Below are 16,703 nucleotides of genomic sequence, written 5' to 3'. Positions count from 1 at the left end.
TACTCATATCCCATCTAAAATCTATAGTATTCCCTAACTTTTATACAACTTGCATGATGACAAAGAATTGTTGGTTGCCTATAGAAGAGGAATACGGCCCATCGTGTTCGCAATTCAGTCAATCCGTTAACATCTTGATAGGTAACGTATTACGTTAACGATGATTAATCATATCCCATCTAAAATCTATAGTATTCCCTAACTTTTATACAACTTGCATGATGACAAAGAATTGTTGGCTGCCTATAGGAGAGGAATATGGCCCATCGTGCTCGCAATTCAGTCAATCCGTTAACATCGTGATAGGTAACGTATTACGTTAACGATGATTAATCATATCCCATCTAAAATCTATAGTATTCCCTAACTTTTATACAACTTGCATGATGACAAAGAATTGTTGGCTGCCTATAGGAGAAGAATATGGCCCATCGTGTTCGCAATTCAGTCAATCCGTTAACATCGTGATAGGTAACGTATTACGTTAACGATGATTAATCATATCCCATCTAAAATCTATAGTATTCCCTAACTTTTATACAACTTGCATGATGACAAAGAATTGTTGGCTGCCTATAGGAGAGGAATATGGCCCATCGTGCTCGCAATTCAGTCAATCCGTTAACATCGTGATAGGTAACGTATTACGTTAACGATGATTAATCATATCCCATCTAAAATCTATAGTATTCCCTAACTTTTATGCAACCTGTATGGTAGCAAAGAAATGTTGATTGCCTATAGGAAGAGGATATGGAACCTCTTTACCTAAATTAATTTGTAGATATTTCTCCATTTGTCGTATGTCCAACGTAAGACTCTCTATATTAACACTTAATATACACGACTGTACACACAGTATACACACACTTTAATGTACTCTCATATGTCCAAAATTGAGAAACACTTAGATCTGATACTGCAGTTTTATCTCCGTAATTGCTGCTTCAGAAAACTAACAACAAACTACTCTTCTAATCATAATATCAATAATTTGTCTGATAATTTATACTAAACTTCCTAACATTTACCTAATATATATAAAACCAAAACTAGAAGTTTCACTTTCATTTCACGAAATAAATACTTTAAAAAAAAAAAAAACAGGAATTGAAAACATTTCAAATTGTTTAGTTTCATCCCTTAAAAGATTCACAAAAGTCAAACTGAATTAGAAGTTAAAATTGAAAAAAAATATAGTGCTTTAACTTTTGCTAGACCATCCAAGACGTTTTAGTGTGGGTTAATATTTGACTCACGGGTCTAGAGTTAATGACTTTCGTGCAATAATATCCCTTAATTTTTACATTCTGCTTTAGTTGTTACTACATGCTTTCAGCACCAGTCTAACTTCCAGAAACTTTTGTTGGGGTGGAGGTGTCAAAATGTGAGAGCGTTGCACTGGGATACTATTCGATAAATAGTGTGCCTTATTCAAGAGCAATATAAAGGGACGTACGTAGCGGGTGGGTCCTAGGGATTAGGCTCCACACAAAATCAAAACTTTTCTGTAAATTTAATATAATTTTAGATGTGATTTTACAAATGTTAATATAATTTATCCTCATATTGAAGTTGGGCCCACAAAAGTTTTGGACCCCTCTCGAAATAAATTTCTGCATACGTTTCTACTGACATGTAAGTTATGTTGGCTAAGTACGGGAGGAGAGGGTTGCATATCCCTTCCGGAAGTATGCCTGTAAAGAACGCTGTTCAACATTGTTACCAAAGCGTGGTCTCCAACACATTCAAAGAAAGAAAAAGTTCTGTTATGAAAGAATTGTACCATGAAATTCTTAATGATTACTTTTTTTTTTTGGTCATTGTGGCAACACCGGAGAGATTCCCAGACGGATTGCAAAGGAGCTATCATCTTGTTGTTCTGTCCTTGTGAAACGAACGGAGCATCTCCCAGACAACAAACTAACCTTTCTTCCCACCGGTCTACTCTTCGCTTTGACTTTACGCTCTCGTGGAAAACGATCAGAGAAGTTCTCCTGCAGAGAATAGTGCAACACCAAAAACCATCGTGCGAAAGGAAGTCAGTTTTCTCCGCTTGCAGACACCAAAAGCTATTCTCACGCAAAACTCTCAATGGAATGCCTCTGCTCCGTACTCTCACAAGAGTTGCTTCTTCTTCTCCTTAGTTCTTATACTACAATATATATATACGTATATGATGTGACTTGCGGGCCGGTTTCTGTCTTTATGCACATGAAGGTCAAAGATCTCTATATTACTGCTTTCACACCCACAACATGCATTCTTTCGTCGCGTGTTTTAACAATGATAATTTGCACAATTACTATATTTTGTCTTTCAATTAAAATGTAACAATATATACACTTGTACATAAATAGGCATTATTAGGATGTTCGTATTAAAGGAGCTAGTGTAATGAAACTGGTTGGAGTATTATTTTGAGAAGAAGTTGTCTTATTAGGGATATAATGGAAGGTAAGGCGGAAAGAGGAAGAAGAAGACTGGAATTAAGACTGGCGGAGGGCCATTCGGAACGGGCGGTAAAGGCGCCAGAAGTGTGTGTGGAAGTAAAAGCTCCATACTTTCTTAACTTCGATACTTCTAGAGGTAATATAGTTAGCACAAGAAATGGGCACTTTTCCTAACTTTCACTCACACTTACCCTCAATCGACTGCCTCACACTGAGACTCACATTTACTTGCCCTAACCTTCTGGAATTATTGAGGGTCTCACCCTCAATCAACTCCACCGCACTCACACTCACTCACAAACGATTCCTTCATCCTCATGCACCGAAATGACGATGTGTCAGGGGTAAGTGTGGCAGTAATGAGGGCAAAATTGGTGAGGATGTCTGTCTCTGGTGGGCTTCACGCTTCTATGTTACTACTTATTCAGGTTCCCTCAGGTATCCATTTTATTAAAGAAGCTGGTTGAAACTCCGAGCGGTATTAGGAGGGATGATAGAACAAGAAACATTTCCTGCGCACCCCGGGGATTGAAAATATTTCGCTAAAATGGTAGGTAGACGTTTTACTATGTTACCGTGTCGCTTGTTAGTGGACCGTAGATCATGCAGGATTACCATTAACGATAGAACAATGAAGATGACGATGTAACACGGGATTTCATCAACTCTTCTATTAGTATCCGCTTGACTTTAGAATACGGGAAATAATTGTGGAACAATAGAATGATAGGCGAGTCTACCCGAGCCATAAAAATAATCAGTATCAGTCGGCGGCGCACCCACGACCCCCCCCCCCCAAACGAAATTCCTAACTCAACATACATTTTCTCAATACAACTATACTTGATTAACAGGGAAATGATTGATTTAGCATGAACCTTTCTTTTACACTTCATCTGTACTCTTTTTCTTATAAAAAAAACACCTAGTTCTATCATTTTCGACCTGAAAATATAGATGGAAGTATTTTTACAATTACTTGTCGTCTTTTCGGGTGCAGAATAATACTTGTTCAATACTACATAGACGTAGTGGCTTGTGGTATTGGACCCTTCTCCCAAAGCTTGGATCCCTCCGAACTTAAGCTTTTGAGTGCGCCCCTGGTAGCATCTCTTCAAGGAAGTAAATTTTAACTCTACAAGAAACTAGAAGGGAGCTTACCCAATGTGTTTAAATCTTGTATATAAGAATACGTATATAAATGAGGTACGCTTTCTTCCTTTTATTTTGCAGCAATTAAATTTACCGATGAGACTTCCCTAAAGAGCTGAAAATAATTATCAAAATTGTTTGTTTGTTTGTTGTTGTGAATGTTGTGCGGAAGAATGTGATATTTGAGGAATGGCACTAGAGAATGTCTCAGGAAATTTGCTGAACTTCGGTAAGATTCAATAATTAGGAACTACGGAACCGAAAAATTACACATGACGGTACAGTGAACATTTGGTTTCAAAGATTGATTTTTCTAACTTACGTCCTTGTGCAAAGAGGTGTAATCACTGCGAAATTAAAATACTGCTAATTTTACAGTAATTATGTGATATCTTCAAATAGATAAAACATTATCAAAATATGGAACAAGTGCCCTAGACAAAATTATTTTGCATGAGGTACCGTTATCACAAGTCTCCTAGTAGCTTTTCGTTTGCAGCCATTTAGAAATGCGAAAATAAATGCCGATATTCTAAATGGCTGGAAATCGAAAGCAGATAAGTGAGTCGTGATAACAGTATCTTATGTGAAATAATATTGTCTAGTGAGTTCTTGTTCCACTTTTTGATTATCTTTTATCTATTTGAAGATATCACATAATTACTGTAAAATTAGCGGTATTTTAAATTTACCATGATGGGGCCCCAACAACTGACTCTACTATTTGCGTAAGCCTCGAACCACACCAAGAATTGAATCCGGTACAGTACTTGGCTCGTGCACACACGATTAGTCAAGATCAGCTCACGCAGAACAGACGAAACTCCCACCAAGCTATTTCACCTCACAGAGAGCTGAATTTCAGGACCATTCCACTGAAGCTGAAAAAAAACTTAGTCTTGAAAGCCTAATAATCCGGTACTTGGCTGAAGCTTGCACCCGGATCTCCCAAATGCGAGGCCATTGTTTCAAAACCAAGTGTTTTATATAGTTTTTTAACCTTCCGCCTTTAAAATGTCTGTTGCTCGTATGAAAATGGGATAAAAATATCTCGCACGTTTCGATAAAGGATTCCAGTTGCTTGTTGACCTTGCCATATCGAGGACTACTGAGTAGGATCCGGGTCTGTATTTCCACACACACATATATATATATATACATATACGTATATTCACAATCACATATGCACGGGACAAGGGGTAGGGGAAGAGAAAAAGAAAGCAGGGTATGAAAATTACAGTGATTTCAATGACTGAATGGAAAGGTAAAATGTATTCATGACCCCTTCATTGGAAATATGATACTATTGGGTGCCGAAACAATATCCAGCTTGACGTAAGGCATGCGTAACCTATGTATTTACATACAACTTCAATAGAGTCTTTTGATGTTTCATGTTAAGCAGTAACCATAATAAATCTCTTGAAATCGAATGGATTAGAGTGGCTACAAAACTTGCCTTACTACGCGTGATTTTTTCGGTTGGACTTTAGTTGCCTTGGATGAGTCAATTAAATTCATTACTTTCGCTGTCAACTTAAGTATATTGTTTTAAAAGTCATATTTTCGGTTCCAAACAATACATCTAATAGATCAAGTATAGGTGAGTGCGTTTCTCACTTTATTTGCATGAAAATACGTTTATCTTCCTTACGTTTCAACCGTTTACTCTACAAAATTACAATTCCCTCTTTCATTGTAATGTAGCTCATATATTTGAAACAAACTTAGAAGCAAATCATACCGGAAGTATTGGCGGAAAACGTCATGCTTGACTTATTCATTACGATATATTTCAATGATTTACAGCCCACGAAAGACTATGGCCGTCCAGATGGACTTGTAGAAGAGTGATGTGTAGTAAACAAATTGCATCCTAGCAGTATAATTTCTGGAGTTTCGACCCTAGGGATTTGTGGATGTCTCGTCTCGAAAATGTGCTGTAAAAGTATGTCTCGACTCGAAAAATGTATATTTCTCTATTGGAAGAGCCGTGTCTCGACTAGAATTTTATCAGGAAAATCCTGTCTCGACTCGTCTCGTGCGCATCCCTATTCGACCCCATTGTGCCCGTTAAGCTAAGGGAGATGAATGATTAAGGCAAGTGAATAATGATGGAAGAAACGGTGCAATGAAAACGTGAGAGGAAACGGAAGTAACCCGAGAAAACCCACGAACAATGTTGTCCACCACAAACTTAACTTGGCCGGGGATCGAACCTAGGACACCATGCACAATAGGTAAGCGCTCTACCATGAGCCACCGTGGACCCCTCACTCTTAAATCAGAGCCTACCCAATTACCTTACGACGCAGAATTGATATTGGAAATTATATTATTTCTCCTGTAATCCAATCATGATTATCGAAGAACCAGGTAACGTGAAATACCTCCGACATAAAAATGAAATCTTTAGTTTTACGTTGGGTGAAAGAAGAAAATCAAATCTTTAGTTTAATGTCTCACGAGTATGCTCTTTAAGGTAAGGGAGACGAATGATTGAGAAATAGTTGGTGAAATGAGAATGTGGAAGAAGACGGGGAAATCTCCGGAAAACTGGCGTGCACACTGTTTTCCGTGGATTGGGATCGAACCTCGGATCTCTGGGATCCTAACGAAAACCTGTATACGAAAGGAGACGCATGAGTGAACCGCATACAATGGAAGGATTACAGAATAAAGGTAATAGGAGAAAACGGGAGAATCCCACCACTACACTACCATAATCTCCCATGAGCTGAGTTTTAACCAACCTAAGATCCTTAATACTAATCACGTTTCCTACTGGCTGATGTGTGACGTAAGAGCATGCCTCTACAAAATCTGATAAATAATAGAAATGGACTGAAAGGTGATGCGATATGAAAATGGACAAAAAATTGTTAGCAGTGTACGCGTGGTCATGAATCTACGAGTAATAAATACCAGCAAAAACCATCGATGTTCTTGTTTACCTGTTACTACTGTCTGGCACAAACGTCATGTATCTGATAGCTCCTTCCCCCTTTCCACGTAGTTTACTGAGAAGAGAAAGGCAAACGTGGTGTCAAAGAGCATTCAATTGGAAGTGACTGTTTCACTTGAAAGATGAACGTTCGAACGCTGACCCAGAGTACATATAAACAAGTAGTATATGATTCTACGTATTCAAAAAATATGCATGAATGAAATATTTATATTTCACTTATCATGAACAAGAATCACAAATTTGAAATTTAGTCACGGATATAATCAGTGTTTCTTTCAGAAAAAAAATTATCCGGCGTATATTTAGTATTTAGAGGGGCACATTATTTTCACACGATACTATTTTATTTGTTATTGTATTATAGATGTATTATCTTAGTCTCCTCCGGGAGGGCACTCTCAGAGCTCCAGGGAGCAGTGCACCCCAAAAACATGTCTGAAAGAAACACTGGATGTAATGAGACAAACGTTTTATTTCAAAGACAAAAACAAGAAGCATGATACCTTCGTTTTCCTTAGGTGACATATTTTTAATCATTTTCATTTATAATAACTAATTTAAATAAAATAATCTTAGGTATTCTACCATTATTATTAGTAGGTGACTTTTATATTGCTAAGTTCCTATCATGGTGTTCCACTAAGCTTTCCCTCTTGATGCGAGGAAGGAGTTATATACTTTGTTGTTGCACGAGTATACCAACTCTTAAATATATATTATTCTTAGCCTCTCTACTTTTCCTTTCACCATGCCTTCTATCATGTTCCTTAGATTACAATTTCTTCTCCAACAATTTGTAACCGGTTTATTTTCATATATTAAATCATCTTCAATATTATTCTTCTCTCCCTTCCAACATATCTTATATCTGCCTCAGAATATAATTTCCACTCAAATGAGTTCTAACCACTTTATTTTCCTCTGTTTAATTATCGCCAATGTTGTTCTTTTACTTCTTCCAACATTTCTTCTATCCTGTACCTCAGGATATAATTTCTCCTCAACGAACTCTAACTCTTTCTTTTCCTCTTTTTAACTATCTCCAATATTATTCTTTTCTCTTTTCCAACATACCTTCTATCATGTGCCTCAGAATATAATTTCCCTCCAAATAAATCCTAACCACTTTCTTTTCCTCTTTTTTTTTAATTATCTCTAATATTGTTCATTTCTCCCTCTTACCATACCTTCTATCATGTCCCTCAGAATAAAATTTATTCTTAAACATTGTCCTAACTTCTTTACTTCTTTTTCAATTATCTCCATATGGTTCTTTTCTTCCTTCCACCATACTTTCTATCTTGTCATTCAGAATACAATTTCTTCTTTTAAAAAATTCTAAGCAATCTATCTTAGATTAGCTTTTCAATTATTTCCAATATTGTTCTTTTCACTTCCTAATTTTTTCTAACACTTCCTCATGTCTATGTTTCGACGAAATCAGTTTCCTTCAGAATTTCCCATACTCATATCTTGAAGGTCGTTGTCATAATCATCTTTTTTTTAGTGTTTATGTTTTTGTTTAATCTAATATTATACTTTAGACCTATCATTCCCAACTGCATTCTCTATAACGTCAAAAATTGATGATTGTGGGTTTCCCCATGGGACGAGACGAGACAGAATTTGTGGTGTTGAAATACGAGACGAGATTAAGGTCTTTCAACAGATTAAGATATACTGTAATAAGACTAAGCGTCATTTTCATTATATTGAGATGAGACAACCTCAATCTCTATCTTGTACTTAACCTTAACCAATCCTATTCTCAGAAAACTACACGGTGAGAGAAAATCGAGTGTGAGTAAGAAATACCAGGAATGACAGGCAAAGAACAACTTTAATTGGGTAGTCAATGCTGATGGATCTGTGACTATTTGTACACTGTCAAAATTTGTTCAATCTATTTCCCCACCCCGTCACCCCCCCCCTCTTGTACACTTCGTGCTCTGTGTTGTCGTCTCTTCAATTGTAGAAGCGTGCTCATACGTCACACAGGTGTCCAGTTGAAAATGACTGCTCTTAAGAACTAACAAAACAAATTTGACGAATGGGAATACCAAATGATGCCTGGATATAATAATCACAAGATGTTTTGCACAAGTGTTGACTTCATTAACGAGCTCGACCGAAGTAATCGCTTTAGTTACCTATTGCAATAAATAATTTTAAAAAATCGCATTCTTTGAATACTTATAGTGTATAGTAACGGATCTACTAACGTCATAATCTTATAAGGTCCTCTAGCGTGGTTTTATTAAGTTATAATTCTCAGGAATTCTGGACAAATATAAAAAAAATGCAAGTTATCAATGATAGAAATCTTGTTAATATACTTGTTACTTTTAAAGTACGAGAAAAAAATGAATGCTATAATTTACGAGAGGAAATGAATGATCAGTATTTTGACTACCAGCGACATTATACCAAAGTTACAATAATTCTAGAAAAGAAGAAAGTGGTTAAAATATTTTTGTATACGCCTAGGGCGAATAATAAAATACATTTAATCTGGTCAGATCTGAAGATCAAACCAGAGACAAAGATATTTCAACAAATTTTCCGTTGCTAGGTTATTAGAGATTCGCACATACCGCAAGAAACACCAGTCAAAACGTTTTTAAGAAAAAAAAAGTGCAAGTGTGTTAAAAGCTAAACAGAAAAAGGGTTAGAAGAACTTGCAAGCAATAATGGGAGACATTGTAGAAAAAAAGAGGTTTTTCCGGTCACTTTGCAAAATGTTTCTGAAATTTATGTTTCCTTATATTATCTACTGTTCGTACAAGCAAGGTTATCGAGAACTTAGCTAAGTCTTCGGTATAATTAGTTTCATCCTGTAAAAGGGCTTAGGAAAAAAAAAAAAAAAAAAGACTACACGTATTGACAGCATGGGTTGTTCCTAACACAATTGCTTGTGTTATTTTGCAATCTGGGGGAAAAAGTGGGGAGTGAGCGATTTGAGGATCCTAAGTAGTGATAACGGCTCTGAATACATATATATATTTTTTGCGTACTTTTTGGCATTGCATCGTTTTCGCCATAGAAGCCTTAGAAACAGGATTTACGCCTATCACTGTATGGAAGAGAAGAGGCGTGGTCAGAGGTGTTTTCTGCTGCCAAAGAAGTATCTCAAGGTTGTATCCTTTTCGTTTTCTTCTTTTAGCGTAAAATAGAAGCTGTTCTTTTTTTTATTATTTTATTATACAGATACGTTTATTTAAGCATGTGCCGAAAAGTAGGAGGTATTTGAGAATTTCTACTACATAGTTTAGATAATGATTCTCTTTAACAAAGTAAGAAAAGGCTTAACAAAATACTGGCGGTGTTGGATTTACCTGTGCCCCTACGAACTCTAAAGTACTTGAAATCTTTAAGTTTTACGTCCCACGATTATGCCTGTTATTCTAAAGGAGACAGTAATGGTGAGATATGAATGAAATGGTGGAATGAAGAAAGTGGGAAGAAACGGGAGAATCCCGAGGAAACCCACGCATACGGTGTTTGTCCACCACAAAGCTCACTTGGTGCGAGCTGGGATCGAACCAAGGGCCCCTCATAAGTATTTGAGTTGCAAACAGATAACACTTGGTGGTAGTTTAGAACGGAAAATGACACATTAAAGTGCATATCTACTCTTGACCAAATTCTAAGCATGGACTTGATCAAGGAAAGACATCCACGTCTCTGTCTTATTATATATAGAATGTCTAATATATACAGAGTGTCCCTACAAAATTTTCTACCCTACAACGATGATACATAATTTAGTTTGGCAAAATGTGCTTTATTACGAGGTGTGTTCAAAAAGTATCGAACCTTTGAAAATCCGAAACACTAATCCCCTTGGTAATACACACACTGTTCTTATCGGTCCCGCCATTGTTGGAAACATTTTTGGAAGACAGTCTTTGGAATGGTGAGCAACCATGCCGTCGCATTCTTCAAGATGTATTCTCTTGACTCCAATTAGATCCCTTTTAGTTGCATTTTTATCTTGGAAAATAACCAAAAGTCACATGGAGCCATGTCGAGTGTGTAGGGAGTCTGACGACACACAGGAATGTTGTGTTCAGTTATGAAAGCCTGAATCAAATTTCGCCGACACATTTCTCATGTCCAAATTCTCGTTCAAAATTGAAAGTACCGATCCAATCGAACGGTTTCCGCTTGGGTATAGCCAAGCTTTTGGTAAAATTTGATGCAATATCGCTGCTCAAGTTTTTCTGTCATTTTACAAAAAATTGAAACCCGACGACCGTTCACTACACGTCTTTACTCGTTGGCCGACTGCCAGCGACTGATGCTTTCTGCGGGCTGGAAAAAGATCAAGACTGCGCATGAATTTACCCTCAACACATACACTGAAGAACGTGTCTTGCCCTTCATTGGCTTAAGAGGGAAAAAATAAGATTCAATACTTCTTCAACACACCTCGTATATGCACTACTAAAAGAAAGAAAGTAGAAAATACTTATGAATTCTTAATTATAACTTTATCTTCTAGTTGTAGTTATTACAATTGTATCCTTGCTTTTAATGACTAGTTGTTCGTCCCAATCTCTCGGCCGGCTATACATTATAGACTAAATAAGTGCTTAATTATGAGTTCTAATTATTTACATCTAGTTTTTTTTTTCTTTTTAGTTTCCGCACCATCCACCTTACGCTCCATACCATATTTATGCAATTGTTTAAGGACCCTGTTAAACACAACTTGTGTTGATGTAAATCATCGAGTAACAAATAGTAGAGCAGGTAGTGACATCTATTAGCATGACTGCTTATTAATAGAATTTTTCTGTTTATTATTAAGATATTTATCGCTAGGTAAATATTTATTGCTGTTTATTACGGAGATATTTGTCTAAATGTTTATTGAAATTTATTAACAAGATAAATATCGCTAAGTAAATATGTATTGCTGTTTATTATTAAGATATTTATTGCGATTTATTAAGATAGTTATAGCTAATTAAATATTTATTGCTATTTATTAAGATATTTATTTCTGTTTATTATTATTAAGATATTTATTGCGGTTTATTAAGATAGTTATAACTAATTAAATATTTATGGCTAGCTATTTATTATTAATATATTTATTGCTGTTTATTATTAAGATATGTATTGCTCTTTATTAAAAGATATTTATCTCTAAGTAAATATTGATTTTGTTGCTGTTTATTATTAAGGTATTTATCGCTAAGTAAATATTGATTTCGTTGTGATGTCTGTAAGTATAATACATGAGTGTGTACTTTAACATAACCACGTATAATATAAATTACTGAAAGAGGAAATATAGATGATAAACCAACGGATCATAGGTATTAACAAGAACGACAATAAACTAGAGGAATTGAGGGGGGTTACCGAAATATGGATGTAGTTTTGGAATAGCAGTATATCTGCGATGTTTTGTGTTGCATTCTTTACAGTGATAGTAGAAAGAGTTCTGGACATGCAGATTTTCTGTTAGAGCAGTGAAAGAAAGTACTGCCGTGACAAAATTTCGGTTATGAAGATGCCAGAAACTTTTATAAGAATATCTTCATAATTTAATGCTGCTGAATGTACCTTATTATTAAATGTATAATTTTACTCTAATTTCTTTGGGGCTGCGGTGGCTCAATGGTAGACTGTTCACCTCTGGTGCATGTGGTATTTGGTTCTATCCCAGCTCGCGCCAAGTGGACTTTGTGGTGGACAAACACCGTGTGGATGGGTTTTCTTGGGGTTCTCCCACTTTATTCATTCTATCTTTCATTCATTTCTTAACATCACCGTCTTCTTTAGCCTAGCCGGCATAATCGTGGGACGTAAAACTTAAAAGACTTCATATTTCTAGTTTCCATGTAAGTTTGTGGTTGACAATATCGTAACCGTGGGTTTTCTCGCGATTCTCCCGTTTCTTGTCACATTCACACTTCGTCAACTATTTTATAGCTTTTCACTTTCATCAATCATCCGACTCCTTTAACCTAAAAGGTATAACCGTGAAATATTACATGAAAGATTTATCATTTTTGAAATAGTTCTAAATAAACATAAATGGATACCAGTAAAACATCCATCTCGGCTTTGAACCTCATCTATATATATAAAAGAGAACGTACAATTCTTTGTCCGCTCATCACGCTAATACGGCTGAACCAATTTCTTTCATTTTTGGGGGGTTATTAGGATTTGGACCCTAGATGGTTTTTATCATATCACTTTAATTTTTAATTACCAGTGTCTTGAGATAATTGACCATTCAGGTGTCCACAAATCCTTTGTTAGTTCATCATAGGTAAAAATAAACGTATTTATATGCAACCCGCATGACCGTGTCACTCGGCGGGTTAACATAAATGACAGGCGATATACAGCGGAAAATAGCTTGAATCTTCTGTTTAAAATTTTTTAATTGATTTGCTTATTTTTACAGACACTTTTACAATATGCCAGCACCGGGATGACCGCAGCGAAGCGGGGCGGGTTAACATAAATGACAGGCGATATAATGTTAAGATTTACTGCAATCTTCTATGGTTTTTATCATATCACTTGAAAGCGAAAAAGTAAAAATTATCTAAGTAACAAAGTTTATTGCGTTCCGGGGTGACCGCAGCGAAGCGGGGTGAACGCTGCTAGTTCCTGATAAATAGATAACATATCGCTTGGGTGATCTAGAACACATTGTTTTCTTTTAAGAAGAATAAAAGAACACCATTCCATTGAAGCGGATCTGTCAATATGATTCTTTTCGAATGACATAGATTAATATTGATATTCTGAAGAAACGAAACGAGTTCAATAGAACAAGGGATTCTTTTTTCGCAAATACTTCTCCACGGTTGAATAGTCAATCGCATAACTTCACATTGAGCGATCAATGTTTTTGTCTTAACATTTCACAATGGATTTGTGTGTATGTAAGATAAGTTAGCACGATTATTTGACACATGCAACATACCAAGATCGGGAGGCAAATGATATATCATTCCCCCGTAAGACATAATGGAAATTTAACAGAGCTAGTCTACACGTTTATTCAAGTTCTTAGTCTATGTCCCGCCTGGCGTTTAGTCCAATTCTCAACAGAAACACGAAATTTTCAGTGTTACTTCAGTGTCTTGCAGAGATGAGTAAACCTTTTCTCTTCTCACTTACAATTCTGTTTCCATTCTATTCATACAAATCTTTTTCTCTTCTATACGCGTAAATGTTTTCTCTTTTATACGCTCAATCATGTTTCGTTTCTAATCAGGCAATTTTTCCCCTTTCATACGCGTAAATCTTTTTTTCTTTTCTCATGTACAACTCTGTTTCCCTTCTATCCACACAAATCTATTTCTCTTTTATACGCGTAAACCTTTTCTCTTCTCACTTACAATTCTGTTTCCATTCTATCCACACAAACCTTTTTTTCTCTTGTATATCAATAAATCTTTTTTATCTTTTGTATCCATAAATCTTTTCTCTTTAATACATACAATCATGTTTCTCCTCTATTCAGCTAAATTTTTTTCAATTTTATACGTGTAAATCTTACAATATTTCTCTTCTTACGCACAACTCTGTTTCCCTTCTATCCACACAAATCTATTTCTCTTTTATACGCGTAAGCCTTTTCTCTTCTCACTTACAATTCTGTTTATGTTCTATTCACACAAATCTTATTTCTCTTCTATACGCATAAATGCTCTTCTTTTATACGTTCAATCATATTTCTCTTCTATCCAGTTAAATCTTTTTTCTCCTTCATACGCGTAAATGTTTTCTCTTCTCATGTGCAGCTAAATTTGGTTCTCTTCTATCCACGCAAATGTTTTTTCTCTTTATATGTCCGCAAATGTTTTTTCTCTTTCTTTTACACATACAACTCTTTTTCTCTTCATCTGCGCAAAGCCTACTCTATTTTATACACAAGTGTATTTTTCTCTCTCCTATTTGCGAAATCGTATTACACGTGAGAAGAGAAAACATTAGAAAAATATTTACCTGGATAGAAGAAAAACATGATTGAAAACATTTACTCGTATATCAGAGAAAGATTTGTATGAATTATGGGAAACAGAGAAGAGAAAAATGATCTATGCGTATAAAAGAGAAAAAGATATGCTTTGATAGAAGAGAAACATGGTTATTAGTATGTATAAAAGAGAAAACATTTGCAAGTATGAAGAGAAAATATTTGTGTGGATAGAAGAGAAAAAGAGTTGTACGTATAGAAGAGTGAAACATTTACGCGAATAAAAGAGAAAAATAAAATATTTCCACGCATAAAAAGAAATAGTATTGTATGTACAAATGAGAAAACATGTTTGCATCTAGTTTCAAATCGGTAAATTGCAGAGTTTAACACCTGATAAAACAGATAGCTATATATTTTATTAGAATCTTACGATTATCTAAGGGAGGTGATGATGAGATGAATGATAATGATGGAATGAAGAGGATGAACCCTGGGGAAACTCATGCAAACGGTGTTTGTCCACAATCAAGCTCATTAGGCAAGAACTGGGAACTAGAGACCTCACGTTACAAAGCAAAGGTGAGATCTCTACAACCGAGCCAACGTGGTCTGGTGGCAACATCTCTTAGCGTGATTATTTATTATTTATTAGTAGCTATACAAACTGAGACAGTTAGCTTTTCTTATTAAGATGAGCTCAGCTCAATATTATTTATTTATACATATTTCTGGGCATTACCGGCACGTATGGAGGATTACGTCCCTCGGCGAGCACACTATCCTGGGAAGGAAGAAAGAAAGCGGCCGGGGACCTGTATATTAGATACCACCCCAGTATTTCCCTGATGTGAATAAGAAAAACCCAGGAAAAACTTCATTGCCCTGAAAAAGCTGTTACATCTTTTCCACCAAATGTTTCTAACGGAAACCGAACCCGAAACCACTCGTACCTAGGCGAGAGCATTAGAGACTTCACTACACCGGACCACAACTCAATTTTGGATTTCAAATGAACCTAAACAGTGAACAATGTGTCTAAAAATTTTAGAAAAATGAAATAATTATTTATATTTCTATTTTAATTGATCACTACTTTTCAATAGTATTAATCGCAGTTATGAATCACTCGAATGTCCCGGCTTTCGTTGTCAAGCGGCTTAAGGCCTTAGGCTAATGAACTGAAGACCTTTCTGTCACGGGTTCGAATCCTATTCAAGGTATGTAAGTTATGAATTATAATTTAACGTTTGTCTAATTATCATACCTTATTTCTGATCGTAATGTTTTCAGAAGATTTCTCCTGGGGAGGGGCAGAATTTCAATACACTGAAGATGAGAAGTAGTACTACGGAAGTGCTACGAATCGATATTCAGGCCAATAGGAAATATGATCCCGAGGGGGGATTTCTTTTGCCTATTGCTTGTCAGGGTGATTCACAGTTTTGTAACAAGCGCGTTTAGATAACGAAACAATCTGTGAAAGTGAAATTTATCATTTGGTAATTGCGATTAGTGCAGTGTAAATGACAATCGCCGTACGTGTTTTTGGTATGGAAGACACAGGTTCAATTTCCGATAGGTCATATGATTCGTATCCATGAGCAAACCCACAGGGTGGGGGCGATACACTATGGTCTGACCCGCTCAAAACTTTTTAACTCAATAAATGTTTGTACAATTCCTCAATAAAACTATGTTTGTCTGGGGCCTGGACAAAGGTACCCGTGACCAAAGTTTGGCAACTCTCGGTCCACTCGTCTGGTCTTCAGGCAGCAAACAGATACACAGACAGACAGACACACAAACACTTTATTTTATTTATATTAGATATACATGAAAGTCACTATATTTGTGACTTATTGAACTACGCCGACCGATCTCGATCGAACTTTCAACATAGATGAGGTTCGCGCCTACAGCAGTATTTATCATTTCACTTTGACAATGCAGCTTACGGGAGGTATATAACTCTTGAAACACGCGACAGATCTCGATCAAAGTTGCAACATAGATGAGGTTTGGGCCTGGGATGGTTTTACTCATTTCACTTCGACAGTGCAACTTCAGAGTGGGGAAGAAGGAGATATTTTAAAATGATGGAGAATGACAGATATTAGTTTTCCATATTTTTGGAGTCGCTGAGATGAACAGTGACACTTCTGATGCCTTT

Source organism: Thermobia domestica, chromosome 11 (genome assembly GCF_964235325.1).
Source record: "Thermobia domestica chromosome 11, izTheDome1.hap1.1, whole genome shotgun sequence".
Classification (NCBI taxonomy): Eukaryota; Metazoa; Arthropoda; class Insecta; order Zygentoma; family Lepismatidae; genus Thermobia; species Thermobia domestica.
This window is presented reverse-complemented; position numbering follows the sequence as displayed.